Source organism: Argentina anserina, chromosome 3, assembly GCF_933775445.1.
Source record: "Argentina anserina chromosome 3, drPotAnse1.1, whole genome shotgun sequence".
Lineage (NCBI taxonomy): Eukaryota > Viridiplantae > Streptophyta > Magnoliopsida > Rosales > Rosaceae > Argentina > Argentina anserina.
The window spans coordinates 15,143,515-15,159,006 of NC_065874.1; the positions used below are offsets into that span (position 1 = coordinate 15,143,515).

Below are 15,492 nucleotides of genomic sequence, written 5' to 3' on the forward strand. Positions count from 1 at the left end.
ATGTGTTTCTATATTCTTATGAGATTGTGGAAATGAGATGTTCCATATAAATTTATATATTTATTCTGTTAGTTTAACAAGTGCTAGGGTAAAAATAGAAAATGAGATTGATCTAGGTTTTATCAGATTGTGGTCGACTGGTTGGCGGTAGTTCTTTAGTTTAGATATTAGACACAAATTAAGGAGTAGGGAGTGAAAATTGGCGCCAAAATTGGAATTGTTGTGTGTCTCTCTCAAGGTAAAGGACGGGAAAAACATTGCTCCTCTCAGATGAGGTTAATTTTGTCTTTTAACCCTCTTTATGGGCCTCACGTACCTGCCACGTCACCAAGATAACGGAAAAGATTAAAAAAACTAACGGAAGTACTTCAATGATAGCAATACTAGAGTCTGGGTATCACATTGGTACGATTAAGAGTTGAGGTATCACATTGGTAGATACACCAGAGTTGAGGGACTGTTGGTGAAAAAAACTCAATTTGATATAACCCTTTTTTTTTCAAAGTTCTTTGATCACTAAATCCATCATTAATCCAGTCAATTACACTACTGTAGAGAGATAAGGGGCCCAGATCAGATAGCCTCTCTAATGCAGACAAAGCATCCAACCAAAAATAACTCAAACAAAAGTATTCTCCCCATGTTCCTTGTCTGAATATAATTTGGCTAGTTTCGTTATATGATTATGTCTTTCTCAGTCACTTTCTAGGTTATAGGATTCACTTTTGCTGGGAATAGATCGGAGGCTCGACCATTTCACTTTTCTGGGTTAGAAACAGATATGAGGCTCAAATTAGAAAGCTCATAAAAGCAAAGTTCAAACGTGCATTGCACCATCATATCTTTTGCCAACAAACTTGATACCCCCTTATCCTTTAGATATACAACTAAGCAACAGATAATTGACAACCATAATTAGTCATGTACTGGCTGCAAAATGCCTTTTGATTTGAGAGCTTAACAGAGATAGATAGCTATAGCGGATTTAATTGGTCCGATAAGACTAACCTAGCTCGCTTAAAGAGAGCTTATCCTTGAGCACCTTCTCAAATTCAACAATTGACTAAAATACATGGTTAGAAGTTCTTGAAAACTAGGTGGTTAGATAAAAAGTTAATGGCTAAAAGGCAAAATCAAACAAAAGGCAGTACAGGAAGCAACTTATGGCCGAAAGAGATATTTCATATCGTACTCATAACAGGAACATTGAACAGCATATACTACACAAGCTGGATAAGATTAAGCAATGTTAAGTGGCATGCCAACTATATAGACAAATGCATGCAACAAAATGTGCGGATCAAGAAGGCTCAGAGAGGCTTACACTGCTTTCGCAGAAGCTGAGACCCAGCCAACTTGCATACGACGAAGATATGCCACCGTCAAATGTCTGCATACATAATATATACACTGCATCTTCGGCTATGTTGAAGAATGGACCACTCCATCGGATGAGTTAAAACAAGAAGGAAGATGAATGCTCAAGTCATCTAAACTGGGTAAGTCATGTATAGTTAGCCCATGCTCGTTAGCCAAATGCAAAAGGCAGATGAAACACAAATGGGGCGATATATCCTCAGGCATTGCAGCTTGGTAGTTGACAGGAAAAGTGGACAGTACACCTTTGAAAGATACAGCGTCTTTCGACCCCTATTGGAACAAAATATAAAATTTACATTCAATAACAAACTTCTTAATAAACTTGCAGTAAATATGAAAACACAACATTTGACTTGAATGGAAGTTCACTGAAGAGATTGCATAGCATAATAGTAGAAGGATCAAGCAAGCAAAAATGTATGTAGGTTTTTCTACACAGATATAAGAGCTAAACTTTCAGAGTTATTGATTGAAAGCTGGAACTTCTGAAAAAAAACATTATGAAAAATAAAGTATCAAGAGTTAACTGAATGTGCTCACCAGTTCAGGACCTTTGGCAGATTCTTGCATTTGATCCCAAAGAGTTGTTTTCAGTGCATGAAGATCAATTCGTTTTGAAATTCTGTCATATTGGAATTCAACTCTGGTTACCTGAAATGTCGGAAGTCAGAACAGACTCAAGGAAAAATTCATGATCCATAAACATCAAATAAAAATCCTCTGGAATATCTCCTTAAACACTTCAAGATAAAGATGATGCAGACCCCAAAAAAAAAACTGACTCAAGGAAAAATTCATGATGCATAAACATCAAATAAAAATCCCCTGGAATATCTCCTTAAACACTTCAAGATAAAGATAATGTTTAAAAAAAAACAGAGAGAGAGAGAGAGAGAGAGAGAGAGAGAGAGAAGATATCATTTAAGCTGGATCATTCAATTCAAAGAAAAAACTGGGGGAAAAAAAAGCAATTTATTTTAGCAAAGATTCCAAAGCTAATACTTGACTTTACAGCTTGTAACAGAAATTAAACTTCAATTCACCCAATTAATGGGAACACGTACCACCCAATCTAAATGAGAATAGAGATTGATATTTTAAGTCCACGAATAAAGAAATGGAACAAACCTGTCGAGGTTGAGAGACTAGTGTATCCAAATCATCCACACTGCTATGAGCACATCCATCATCATACTGATCACTAGCCACACTCTCATCGCAGTCATTGCCCCATGATGGCAAAGCTTCATCACAATTACTTCTTTGTTCCCACAAGTTATCATCAGAAAAGAAAATACTATGATCTTTAGTTCCCAAATCTCCCAGACGTACTTTTTATGGTACATAAACATTAACAAAGACCACAAAAGTAGTCACACTTCATGAGACGTTAGATAAAAATTACGCCACCAGATAATACACACGCAAATAGAGAGAGAGAGAGAGAGAGAGAGAGAGAACATGCATGAATATGATAAAGATTCAACATTCATAAAGTCTGAGAGGATGCATTCAGTTAGATTCTACAAGGAACAGAAAATATACAAGGAAAAAAGTTGATACCTCTATAATGACGTTTTCTCTTCCCAAGCAACTACCATCAAAACTTAAATAGTTAACCACAACAAGAAATAGAGGTATTCAATCACAACTACAAATTCTACACAAGAACATGAGAAAATTGATAAAGGTGGAGATTAATTGGGGAGCCTAAGCATTTGGGTGTCTTTTCAACCAAACCAGCACTATATGATATTATTATTTACCCCTAGTACTAAGTTAAGATTAGGTTGTCTAAATTTATGCTTGACTGCTACCATAAACAGTGCCCACTTTCATATGAAACTGAGGATGTTCGTAGACTGTACATCACATGTTTTTTTTACAATTAAACATGTTTGAGCAGTATCGAGTTAAGGTACATATTATTAATCAATTCATTTCTTTAACTAGCATACCATAGTTTTGCGTTTAATTATGTTGTGGCCATCACTAAAGAACTCTAGTATGCTTAACATAGACCTCCAAATTTATAAATCAAGTGGGATCATGATTGCATCAAAATGTGCCAATTAATATACAAATTGACAAGAACATACATACATTTTATTAGTAGGACAGGAACAAGTATTACCAGAACATTATGAAGAAGAAACAACTTGATAAGACCATCAGTTGGATAATGCCAATCTTCTGGAAGCTTTTGACTTGGTACTCTATTTGCAGGTAAGAGTAAGAACTTCAAACTTTTTGGGGGACAAAATATATCTGGAAATTCTTTGTATTGATGTTGTGAAATCAAGGTCAACTTCTGTATGGTTCTTGTATGATCTCTTATTAGTTGGTCAACATGGAGCGGCAGGAGCATCCCTTGAACCTATAGAACAGATACCAAAGGATTGGTATACCCAAAACAGAGAAAACTAATAAAGGCCTTTCGTTAAAATACCAACCCTTAGGTCTCCAATATTTCCAGTGAACAGGACCAGCCCATGCATTTTTCTTAGAAGCAAATCCTTGGAACAAAAATGCAGAAACTTCCTCAAATCTGTCATCCTTATCAGGTTCAAGTGACTTACACCAGTTATTGTCCTGTACGAATTAGCAAACTTCTTAGATATCTGTTCCTACCAAAAAAAATGTATCAGGCTATCAGCATATAGCAAATTAGCTATATAAAATACCTCCTGATCATATTGATATGACTTTCCGAAATTTGCATCCTCATGACCAACAATTATATCATCAGCATGATCAATGGTCGTTGTACTATAACTCCCAGTTGAGAAGTCTAACCCAACTTCGTTATCATAATAAGCAATGTTTTAAAAGGCTAAGGCGTAGCCGAGACGTTTTCGGAAGAGCCTCACCAAGGCGTAAGCCTTGAGGCAAAAGGCGCAAGCCTTATGTATGAATTCATATACTTGTGCATTGATTAGTCTTATATATAGTTTACATATAACATGATTTATAACCAAAATAGACATGATAAATGGTTATTCCTTCATTACAAATACATATCAAAACCATGCAATTAATCAAATCGATATATTAAAGTACTAACTAGTCTTGAAATAAATAAATAAAGAACAATGTTTGGACTAGCTTCAAGCTTCAAAATCGTCATCATCATCAATTAGAATATCACTATTTAGATCATCATCCAAATGTCATCATCACCATCACCTAGGCCTCATCATTTAGCATGCAGATCCGAAAAGCCTGCGGAGGCCCGCAAGCCTGACGGGTTCCCTAAATATATATACTGATCACATATGCTGTGTTGTTCGACCATATTTCGAACTGGAGTTATTGATCGCCGAAGCGTCCACTAATGTATCATAACCTTTATATTAGGTTTATAATAAAACTATTGCATTATGAAGCGACTATATGAAAGAAACTTCATAGGATCGATCGACACCAGCCGATGTGATTGGTATATATATTTTTAGTGACCCTGTAAAAATTTCATCCAATTCGGACTTTGTTTGACCGTCGGAATTTTCGGTAAATCGAAAACACCACTAATATGCCCTAAGGGAGGACTTATTACAAATATACGAATGCCGAAATCCGTTTGCATATCTGAAATCACCAAATTTTTGTTACATATCGTGCGCGGTCGAACTAAAGAAATCTATTTAGCAAATTCCCGGTTAATGGGGTTTCAATATGTTAAAACACATTTTTTTAGTTGACCGTTGGTACGAACGGTCAAACCATGTACAAAATGGACAAAAAATTTACGGGTTCCCTAAATATATATACTGATCACATCTACTAGTGTTGATCGACCATATTTCGAACTGGAGTTGTCGATCGCCGAAGTGTCAACTAATGTATTATAATATTTATATTAGGTTTATAATAAAACTATCACATTATTATGCGATTATATGAAGGAAACTTCTCGGAATCGATCAACACCATTCGATGTGATCAGTATATATATTTAGGGATCATTAAAAAAATTTATCCAATCCGGACCTCGTTTGACCGTCAGAATTTCCGGTAAACCAAAGACAACACTAATATACCCTAAGGGGAGATCCATTACCAATATGCGAATGCGGAAAGATATTTACATATTTGAAATCACCTAATTTTTGTCACCGATCGTGCGTGGTCGCAACGAGAAAATCCATTTGGCAAAGCCCGGTCAATTGGGTTTTATTATGTGAAAACGTCTTTTTTTTTGTTGACAGAAAATTTCGATGGTCAAACGAGGTCCGAATTGGATGAAATTTTTACAGGATCCCTAAATATATATATATCGATCACATCTATTGGTGTCGATCGATAATATTTCGAAACTAGAATTTATTTGTGACTTTTTTTAGAATGTTTTCTAATAATTCTTTTATTGTTTCAAACTCTTAAATTAGAGTATTATATTTTTTTCTAATACAACCCCGGCACGGCCCGCAAAAGTTCGTAAGGCCCGCTTTAGGTGGGCGGGTTTGGATCTTCGTATTTATGAAAATACCCGGCACGCTACTTATTTAAATTTATTAAGGCCTGGCCCCTTGACGAGCCCTACCATCACCTCCAACAACATCATCTCCAACACCAACATAGGTTTGGTAGAGGGGATCGGTAGAGGTGGTCTTTCTAAAGTCTCAATCTAAAAACCTAAAAGACCCCGTAAAAAAATAGTTTTTAAATAAAAAAATTGTCTATTCAAAAAAAATCTTGAACTAATTTTTTTTTTAGGCTTTCGCCTTTCGCGCTTCAAAACGCGCCTTGATACGCCTTTCGCGCCTTGGTGTGCGCTTTTTGCGCCTCGGTACCTAGGCAACTAAGGCTAAGGCCTTTTAGCCTACGCCTTGCGCCTTTTACGCCTTAAGGCTCGCCTTAGGCTCGCTTTTTAAAACACTGATAATAAGCATGTAGGAAGATCTGAGTTCTGGCTTGTATTAAAAAATTGTGCTGATTGCTGATTATCTTTATCAAAATGGCATAATATCTCATTTAAAGTAGGAGAAATTTCTTTTTATCCAAGCATGTTCACCACTATCTGCTGCACAAAATCTACAATGAAACCAAAAGCAGTGTGGGCATAAGGAATTGTTCTTGTTTAGCACATAAACCAAAGACATCATACTGTAAAAATATAAACACACCATTCATCTTGCTATTTGGGCACTTCAATAGTAATCCACTTTTACAGCATGTGTTTATAGGAAGCTATCTGAGCCAATTCGCTATTCGAGCCAATTCATGAGCTGCTTTATTAGCAGATCCCTTAAGAAATTGTAATGAAACAAAAGGAATACTAGGAAGCAACTCTCTGATATAAGAAAACCCAACTCTGTATGATCAAGAAAAGCATTACATAGAGCATTCACAAGAACCTGGCAGTCAGATTCGATGACTAGAGGATGCAATGCATTAGCAATGGCAAGACACCCCAGGAGTATATCGGTTGAAATTTGAAAACGATCAAAGATTCGATTTGTGTTTTGGATGCCAGGCATGGATTTTTCACCAAAATTGTTTGAGGGCCAGAGGAGGGAGTATTTCCTTCCCTCACCGAGAAGTTATAATTTATAATGGTCTCAGTTGAAGAGAAATGCTACACCAATCCCATGTTAGAATTGGGACATTTAGAAAAGATGCACACTAACACCATTGAATAATATGCCGGAGCAGGGTTTCGATTATCAATGTCACAACTAAATTCATAATGGTGTAATCATCAAACACTACCAGTGATTCAAACACTTAAAAGTATGGCACTGGTACTGCTTGAGCACATGAGCATATTTATATATATTGTCAAACTGTTAGAAGTTTCAGTGTTTCACTCTTTCTAACTATTCACAGTTGAATTGTGAGTACAAACTTGGCAGACATTTTTGCTCAGTCTCTTTTCCTATTGACAGAACGGCAGACTTGGAGACTAGGGAAGTCTCCTGTTGAATAATCGCACGACCTCAACAGCCTGTTGAATGAACACTTGTCAGGTCATAAACAATCACTGGATTACCCACTGCTAACTGGAACTCATTAGATATGCCACTATACACCCCAACACTGCACCTGCAAAAACCTGCAACCATATGAACAAAACAAAAATCATTCAAATATAACAAATGAAAGTGTCTGTGGGTGACAGAGTCCCAGGCTTGAATGAAAAACTCACTCCAAAAAGATTAGCAGACAGAATTATGAACCTATGATCATTCACGGATGAGTTTCTGACCATCGGTCATTTCCATTTAATGTCAAGTGTGCGAATGAACATAAACATGAAAATGCAGCAAACCTGCAATGGAGTATGACCAAGTGAATCCCGTAGAGGCCTAACACTAGAAACCGGGTGCTCTGGAGGTAGCTCACACACTATTTGATTTAATAACTGCAATAATATATATTAAACTACATTAGAAAATAAAACATTTAAAAAACACACCAACATATACAGAAACTTACGTGTTGTATGAAACTAGGATACCTTTAACAACAACCAAATAAAAATAAAGTAAACGAATATCACCATATAAAAATTAGACATCAAAGAGAAAAAACATACGATGTGTGAATAAAATACGAAGATTCATAAGTTCGACAACAGTGAGAGCTTACAAAACACAAATATTAAACTATGATCGCACTGGAAAGATAGAGATAAAGGCAATGATACACGCTGCAGTAAAGCAGACCTGTTGCTTCTCAGGTAAAAGGTATAGCGAATTTGCAGCGTTCAGGGGCTTGTCCCGATCTTCTGATAAAACTTTAACATTAATGCAAGAGCCTGTGGCTATTTATGATTTAATGCAAATTTAGTTGGAAGTAAGTTAGAGCTAAGCATCTCTTCATAATTTCATTAATGGATTTCCCTGCTATGTATCGCCAGGAGGAGGAACAACGTGTTAACATTCGGTTTGACGTGCGGGATAGAATTCGAACTTGGATGTTGTTTGAAGCTTCCGACTCTCTGAACATAGAATTGTCTCTGGTGTTTGAAAAGATCAAGGGTTTTTTGCAAAGCTTGTGGGCTATTTTAACATGAGAACGTGCGGAGTTGATGCAGGGATTGTCTCTTAACTTGGCGGGGTTGTCTATTAACTCTGGGTCTCCTAACCCAAAATCCCAATTGGTGAAGGATGGTGCTAGCGCCTCGGAGCCGACGTCGAAGATGGGATTGGAAATTGTAACTGTGGATCTGAGGTCGACTATTGCGGGGCCCACTGAGGCAGAGGCAAAGTTGGGCAAATATTTGGCTCTGGCGCTGTACCAAGTTGCACCGCTGGTGGAGCCAAGTGGCAAGGTATGGGGTTACAAACCCTTTTGGTGATACACATGTCCAATTGGGTGGTGTGAGACCAACTGCTTTCAAATCGGTGGCTCTGATTCTTGTTTTGGTGAACCATTTGAAGAGATTAGCAACAACTGAGCTTGGACGTCCAAGGAAGAAATACATTCAGTCTAATGTTATTTCGGTCGAATAGAATATGGCGATTGTTGTTCAGTATAAGGATGGGAAATTGTGGGTCTCTCCTGAAGGCTAAGCGCAAGTTTAGTCGTCCTAAGGGTAGTAGGAACAAGCCTAGGGCTGCAAGGGAGTTAAAATTGGGGGCTCATGAAAAGACCGAGAACAAAGCTTCAACTTGGAAGAAGGCGGCAAAGAAAAACAAGACTGCGGTCCTTGAGGAGGTGCATGATGCATGCGGAGTATGTATTTTTTTTTTAATTTAAGGGCAAGTTCAAGTTGGTGTGGTTGGTACATTTTAATCTTTCTTCTACATTAGTTTGAGTTTGTTATTTAAAGTATTGTAATCGGTTTTGAAAAGTGGGTGAGTCGTGGTGATATTGACTAGTTTTGTCGGCTTTATGGTATTTTATCTTAATTCTGCTTATTAAATAATATTTCCTGATTTTTTGATTAAAAAAAAAGCATTGGCTTTTTAGAAAAAAAAACAATCTATAAGGTGTTAATTTGATTGTTGTTTGCTCAGCTTACATTCAGGCCATGTTTGTTTCAATAAAACTATGGCATGGGAAATGAAAATGTTTCTTTTCCTTTGTTTAGGAGCTCAAGAAAAAAAGAGGGAAAGGAAATCGGTTCCAAAATGATTGGAAAATAGGGGGAAAGTGATTCCCTCCCCACCCTCTATGGAATCATTTTCTCAACTAAAATCCACAATCATTATTAAAATTTTAGATTAAATTACCCTGCTTTATTTACCATATATGAGGTATTATAAGAAAATATACTGAATGTTTGATTCTTCTCCCCATCAACACTAAACATTGGAAGAGAAACTTGACAAGAAATTAATATTCCACAAATTTCTTTCCATTACATGAACCAAACACAGCCTTATATATAAACAGCTTAAAGATAGGGCTGGGACCGGTACGGTTCGGTTCGGGATTCGGCTGATACCGATACCGATACCGATACCGATAATTTATTCGGTTTCGGTTCGGGATCATAAATTTGAAACTTAATACCGAACCGAACCTGTACATATCGATTCAGGATGGGTTCGGTTCGGTAAAATTGTACACTTTTGCATATATTTCTATCTATTTATAACTATTAGCTAATGTAAATTAACATTCTAAGTCTTTAAAAGTACAATGTAGACCTAAAAAATTAAAAACAATATTGAAAATGCATATATTTAATATATTTTATACATTCGGTACGAATTATACATATACCGAACCGTATCGTTTATAAAATTTCGGTATTAAATTCGGTACGGAATGAAGACATTTTACCGATTTGTCCCGACCCGTGGGTATTTAGCACGAGACGGTCGATTCCCGTACCATTTTTTCGGTACCAACTCCCACCCCTACTTAAAGATATCCTCAGTGGTATAAATTGAACTTTATTTGACGATTTTACTGCATTTCATATGTTTTTAAAGCAATTTAAATTTGATTAACTAAAAACAATTGACTTGGGGGAAGGAGTTAACTAATAGATTAGAATCTTGTTAAGAGTGGACAGCTGGCACAATTAGAATGGCAGAGTTAACGTTCGGTTGTAAAAGAGGCCATTATATGTATGAGCTGGGTGCCTGGGTCTCTCATTCGGTTTTACTTTAGCTCTCTGAGATTCAAATTTGAATTTCAAAGTATCGGTTTTCCACCGCCACCACCAGGTAAAATCGTCCCTTTCTTTCTCTTTCGTTTCATTCATCTCAGTTTCGGTAATCGTTTTCTCAATTCCACTAAATCTCACACTGAGTTACTTTCTATTCAATTCCATACATAGGGCTTTGATTATGTTTTATCTTTGATTTAATTTCAGTTATGTTCGCGGCCGTGGGTTTCAATTGTTGCCATTCGATTATTATTTTGACCCTTAATCAGATTTGTCTCGGTAAATTTAGGAGGAGAAAAACCCAGTAACTTTGAGACATGCGTGAAATTCGAATTTGAACTATTGGTGCTCCCTCTTTGTTTTTTGAGGTTGAGGAATCATGTTTGATTGGGTTTCGTGCTACTCAAATTCTGAGGGGTTTCTCCTCTCGTCGGTCCCATTATTGTTGTCAAACAAAGTAACAATTGTACTAAGGTTGCCTTTTGAGTTTTGACCCTATCGAAATCAGTCGGAAATAGTCCCTAAAAAAGTTGCCTCCGAGATTTATAGCATGCTGAAAATTTGTTGCCATACTAGTCGGATTTTTAACACACTATTGATTATAATCCCAACACTTGCGGTAGTGTTGGGGGGAGGAGACTGAAAGTGTTGCTTGTCGGTTTACGATGATGAAAATGTTGCCACCCAAGTGATTTTTGCCCAGCTTGAGGTGGCCACATACAAGTCATTGAGGCAGTAGTGCAATGATTTGCCGCCTATTGATACCTACTGAGATTTGCTGCCTTCTATATTTATGTTGATACGATTGTTGCCTTATCTGTTTTAGTAAAGACACTCACATTGGACTCAGATGGATGCTTATGTGATAGAGATCAGAGGTTGCATTTAGCTCCACCACAACCATTTCATCTTGCAAGGATGTCTGCAGACTATTGTTTGGCTTAAGAAATCGTGAGGGTTCAAGTCTTTCTATCCCCAAATACACTTGGTTGCCTCCCTCCTCTTTTCATTTATCTCTTTACTCAGGTACCACGTTCAGAAAATAAGCTCCATTTTTCATTTCATGCTATGTGGATGCCTTTTGATACTTACGATGAACCAGTTTCTGAAAATTGAGTAAAGAGATTGGATTTTCAATATACTAGTTTGAAATGGTTCCTTAAAGGTTGCCTTTGAGATTAAAAGCGTGCCGTATCCATGTTGCCTTACTAGGAATTTAAACACTCTTTAGGGGAGAAAACTGAAAGTGTTGCTTGTGGGTTTATGTTAATGAAATTGTTGCCATTCTGAATAGTTTTTGCCCAAACTTGAGGTCGCAACAATGAGCCAGTAGCGCAATGACTTGTCACCTGTCGATACCGCTGAGATTTTCTGCCTTTCTAAGTTTATGCTGCTGAAAAGTGTTGATAAAATTGTTGCCTTATAAGTTTTAACAAAGAAACAAGCAGTGGGACTTGTCGCCTATTGATAGTGATCGAAGATGGCATTTTCCTCCACCACTAATATTTCATCTCGTATGGAGGTCCAAGACCGTTGTCGACTTAAAAAATCATGTGGGTTCAAGTCTTTCTATTCCCAAATTCACCTGGTTGCCTCCCTCCTATTTTGATCTGTCTCTTTACCCAAGTACATCATTGAAGAACTAAAACACCATTTTTGATTTCATAATATGTGGATGCCTTTTAATGTGGATGCCTTTTGAAAATTGCTTAAGAGCAGAAATTTTAAGGCTTCTCTGGTGTTGCTTTCTCATATGAGACTCAATTTTATTCAACCGGACAGGTGCAAAGATACAAGGCATGTCCAACTCTTGAAATGCAATGATTGAGCTGTTTGGAAAATTACAGATATATGGTACTGAAAATAAGTATTTTAATTTGGAACACCGATGTTAAAAATTTCTTAAGAGCAGAATCTAGAGTTGCTTGCTTATATGAGACTCAGTTTTATTCAACTGGATAGGTGCAAAGATATTAGACATGCCCAACTTTGTTGCAATTGGTAGAAGATATATAGGATAATGCTAAATTGGAGCTCCATGATTTCTGGTTATTTCCAATAGGGGTTTCTACTCTCGTTAGTCCCCCCATTTTTATTCTTACAAAGTAAGAATTGTAATCAGGTTGCCTTTTGACCTTATCGAAATCAGTCGCAAATTGTCCTTTTAAGTTGCATCCGAGATTTATAGCACGCTAAAAATTGGTTGCCATATTAGTCGGAATTTCAACACTCAATTGATTATAATCCCAACACTCATTGATGCACTAGTTTTGGGGAGGGATACTGATGTTGCTTGTTAGTTTGTGATAATGAAAATATTGCCACTCAAGTGATTTTTGTCCTAACTTCAGGTCATGACATACAAATTATTGAGGCAGTAGTGCAATGATTTGTTGCCTATTGATACCGCTGACGTTTGCTGCCTTTTGAGTTTATGTTTAAACGATTGTTGCCTTATTGGTTTTTAGCAAAGAATGTCTACAGACTCAGAGATAGATGCTTCTGTGATAATCATCGGAGGTCGCCTTTTCCTCTACCACAACTATTTCATCTAGCAAGGATGTCTACAGACCATTGTCGGTTTAACAAATCGTGAGGGTTCAAGTCTTTCCATTCCCAAAAACACCTGGTTGCCTCCCTCTTTTTTAAAAGTTTTTTCTCTTTACTCAGGTACCACATTCAAGAACTAAGCTCTTTTTTTAATTTCATGCTATGTGGATACCTTTTGAAACTTAAAATGAACATGTTTCTGAAAAATGAGTAAAGAGATTGAATTTTCGAAATACTAGTTGGAAATGGTCTCTAAAAGGTTGTCTTTGAAGATTAATAGCACGCTTCATACATGTTGCCTTGGAATTTTAACACTTTCGGGAAGAAAACTGAAAGTGTTGCTTGTGGGTTTATGTTATTGAAATTGTTGCCATTCTAATATTTTTTTTTTTTTGCGCAGCTTGGGGTCGTAATAAACAAGTCATTGAGAGCAATAGTTCAATGGCTTGTCGCCTATTGATACCACTGAGATTTTCTGCCTTCTAAGTTTCAAAAGGTTTAACAAAGAAACTCGCAGTGGACTTGTCTTGTATTGATAGTGATCAGAGATGGCATCTTGGTTCTTCCACCACTAATATTTCATATCGATTCAAGTCTTTCTATTCCCGAAAGCACCTGGTTGCCTCCCTCTTTTGATTACTCTCTTTATCCAGGTATACCATTCATTACCTAAACCCCATTTTTGATTTCATAATATGTGGATGCCTTTTGATACTTACCATGAACATGGTTTTGATAATTGAGTAAAGAGACTGAATTGTTGGTGCATAATTCACCTTTGTCCATGGATGTATGGAAAGTTTTGGCAAAAATCTGTGTTGCTCGTTAGTCGGTTGACAAAATGCCCCAAGAGAATGTGAAAAACTCTTGAAATGCAATAATTGAGCTGTTTGCAACTTTACAGATATATGGTACTGAAAATAAGTATTTTAACTTGGAATACCAAAGCTGAAAATTGCTCGAGAGCAGAAATTTTAAGGCTGTTCTAGAGTTGCTTGCTCATATGAGACTCAGTTTCATTCAACTGGAGGCATTTCTAACTTTGTTGTAATTCGTAGAAGATAGATAGATTAAAGTTAAATTAGAGCTCCATGATTTCTGGTTATTTCCAATGGATGGAGAGGAGAAAACCTCATTCGTATTTACTCCAATTACGTTGCAATTGACAGATCCATTGGCAATCCTCTCAAAGGAAGGAATTTTACTGCAACTCATGCTTAATTGCTATTCCATAATCTTATGGACATGTATAGTAGATCAATCCAGGGTTATAGAAGCTAAATGGGTATTTGATTCAATGAATAAGTACAGGGGGAGGGAAAAGTTGCATTCAAGTGAATCTGAAGAGATGAATAGTTCAAACATCAAACCACATCATGTAACCATGGTTTCCATTTTATCAGCATGTAGCCATCAGGGCTTTGTAATCCACGATCAAATTATATTCAAAAGGTTGGTGAGTATGTATGTCAAAAACTACTGATTTGGAGCACTATGCTTGCATGGTTGATCTATGTGGGAGGACTGGTCCATGGAAAAGATAATGCAAAATATATTATTAAATGGATGCCGTACAAGCGATTTTCTAGCCCACTCTGATTGGATCATGTACCTAGGGTCCATGGAAATACAGAGATATGCGAATGAGCAGCAGAGATTCTATTTTATAGATGAGACTTGAGAATTCTAAGTACTATGTGCTTATTTACTTGTGGAGCCTTTATCTGAAGCTGTTATCATGGTAATTTGATTGATCTAACGATTTGCCTATGATTTACATGCTGTTATCATGGTAATTTTATGCATCTGTTTTCATAGGTCTGTATAAGCGGTCCTTGGTTACATTTTACAAGCTCTGTTTGCACTTTGTATTTTACTAAAACAGTTTTTGGTATTTGAAGTCATAAGAAGAGAGAATTTATGAAGAAAGCGAGATTTTGGAAACTTATTTTGTAAGTAAATTTAAATGTAGGCTTGATTTCTCAGCTGCTGAGGAGAGGAATTTTTCTATCAGGTGCTTGATTATATATATGTATATAAGAAACCTGACTCACTTAAGAATTTAATGTGAATACCATTCTTGAGTCTACAATTATATGAACCAAAAACCAGTTGTGTTCATTCAATCATATATAAGAAATCTGATTTACTTTGTTAAAATTATAGTGTGAACTCCATTCTTGATTATACAATTTTAGAAACAAAAAACCAGTTGTGTTCATTCTATTCTATAGTCAAGCTGCTACTCCACTGTTTGATACATTATCCAATTCCATTCTTGAGGTCTTTATTGATATTTAGTGATGTCATGTTGAACAGGTAAATCAAGCTGTTTATGGCATTCATGGTGTAGATGTGCAGTTTGCTGGATTTATTTTGCTGGAATCTCTGGTATATCTCTCTTTCAACCGACTATCTCTGAATGGTGTTTGTTGTAGCGTCTAGGATGTTATCTGATGTAAGGCTAATGGTTTTATTTGTTTTAGGTGTCCGAA

The 15,492-nt window shown here is 36.6% G+C and overlaps 1 long non-coding RNA gene and 1 pseudogene across 1 annotated transcript; both read right to left on the bottom strand.

Moving 5' to 3' along the window:
- Positions 1-1,320: 1,320 nt before the first annotated feature.
- LOC126787144 (condensin complex subunit 2-like) lies at positions 1,321-6,513 on the bottom strand (annotated as a pseudogene).
- A 615-nt stretch (positions 6,514-7,128) lies between these two features.
- Positions 7,129-7,778, bottom strand: LOC126788809 (uncharacterized). Its single transcript, XR_007671430.1, has 2 exons — positions 7,652-7,778; positions 7,129-7,435 (listed from the first exon to the last, which is right to left on the bottom strand). It is a non-coding gene; the product is annotated as an uncharacterized LOC126788809 (long non-coding RNA).
- Between the last annotated feature and the right edge of the window lie 7,714 nt (positions 7,779-15,492).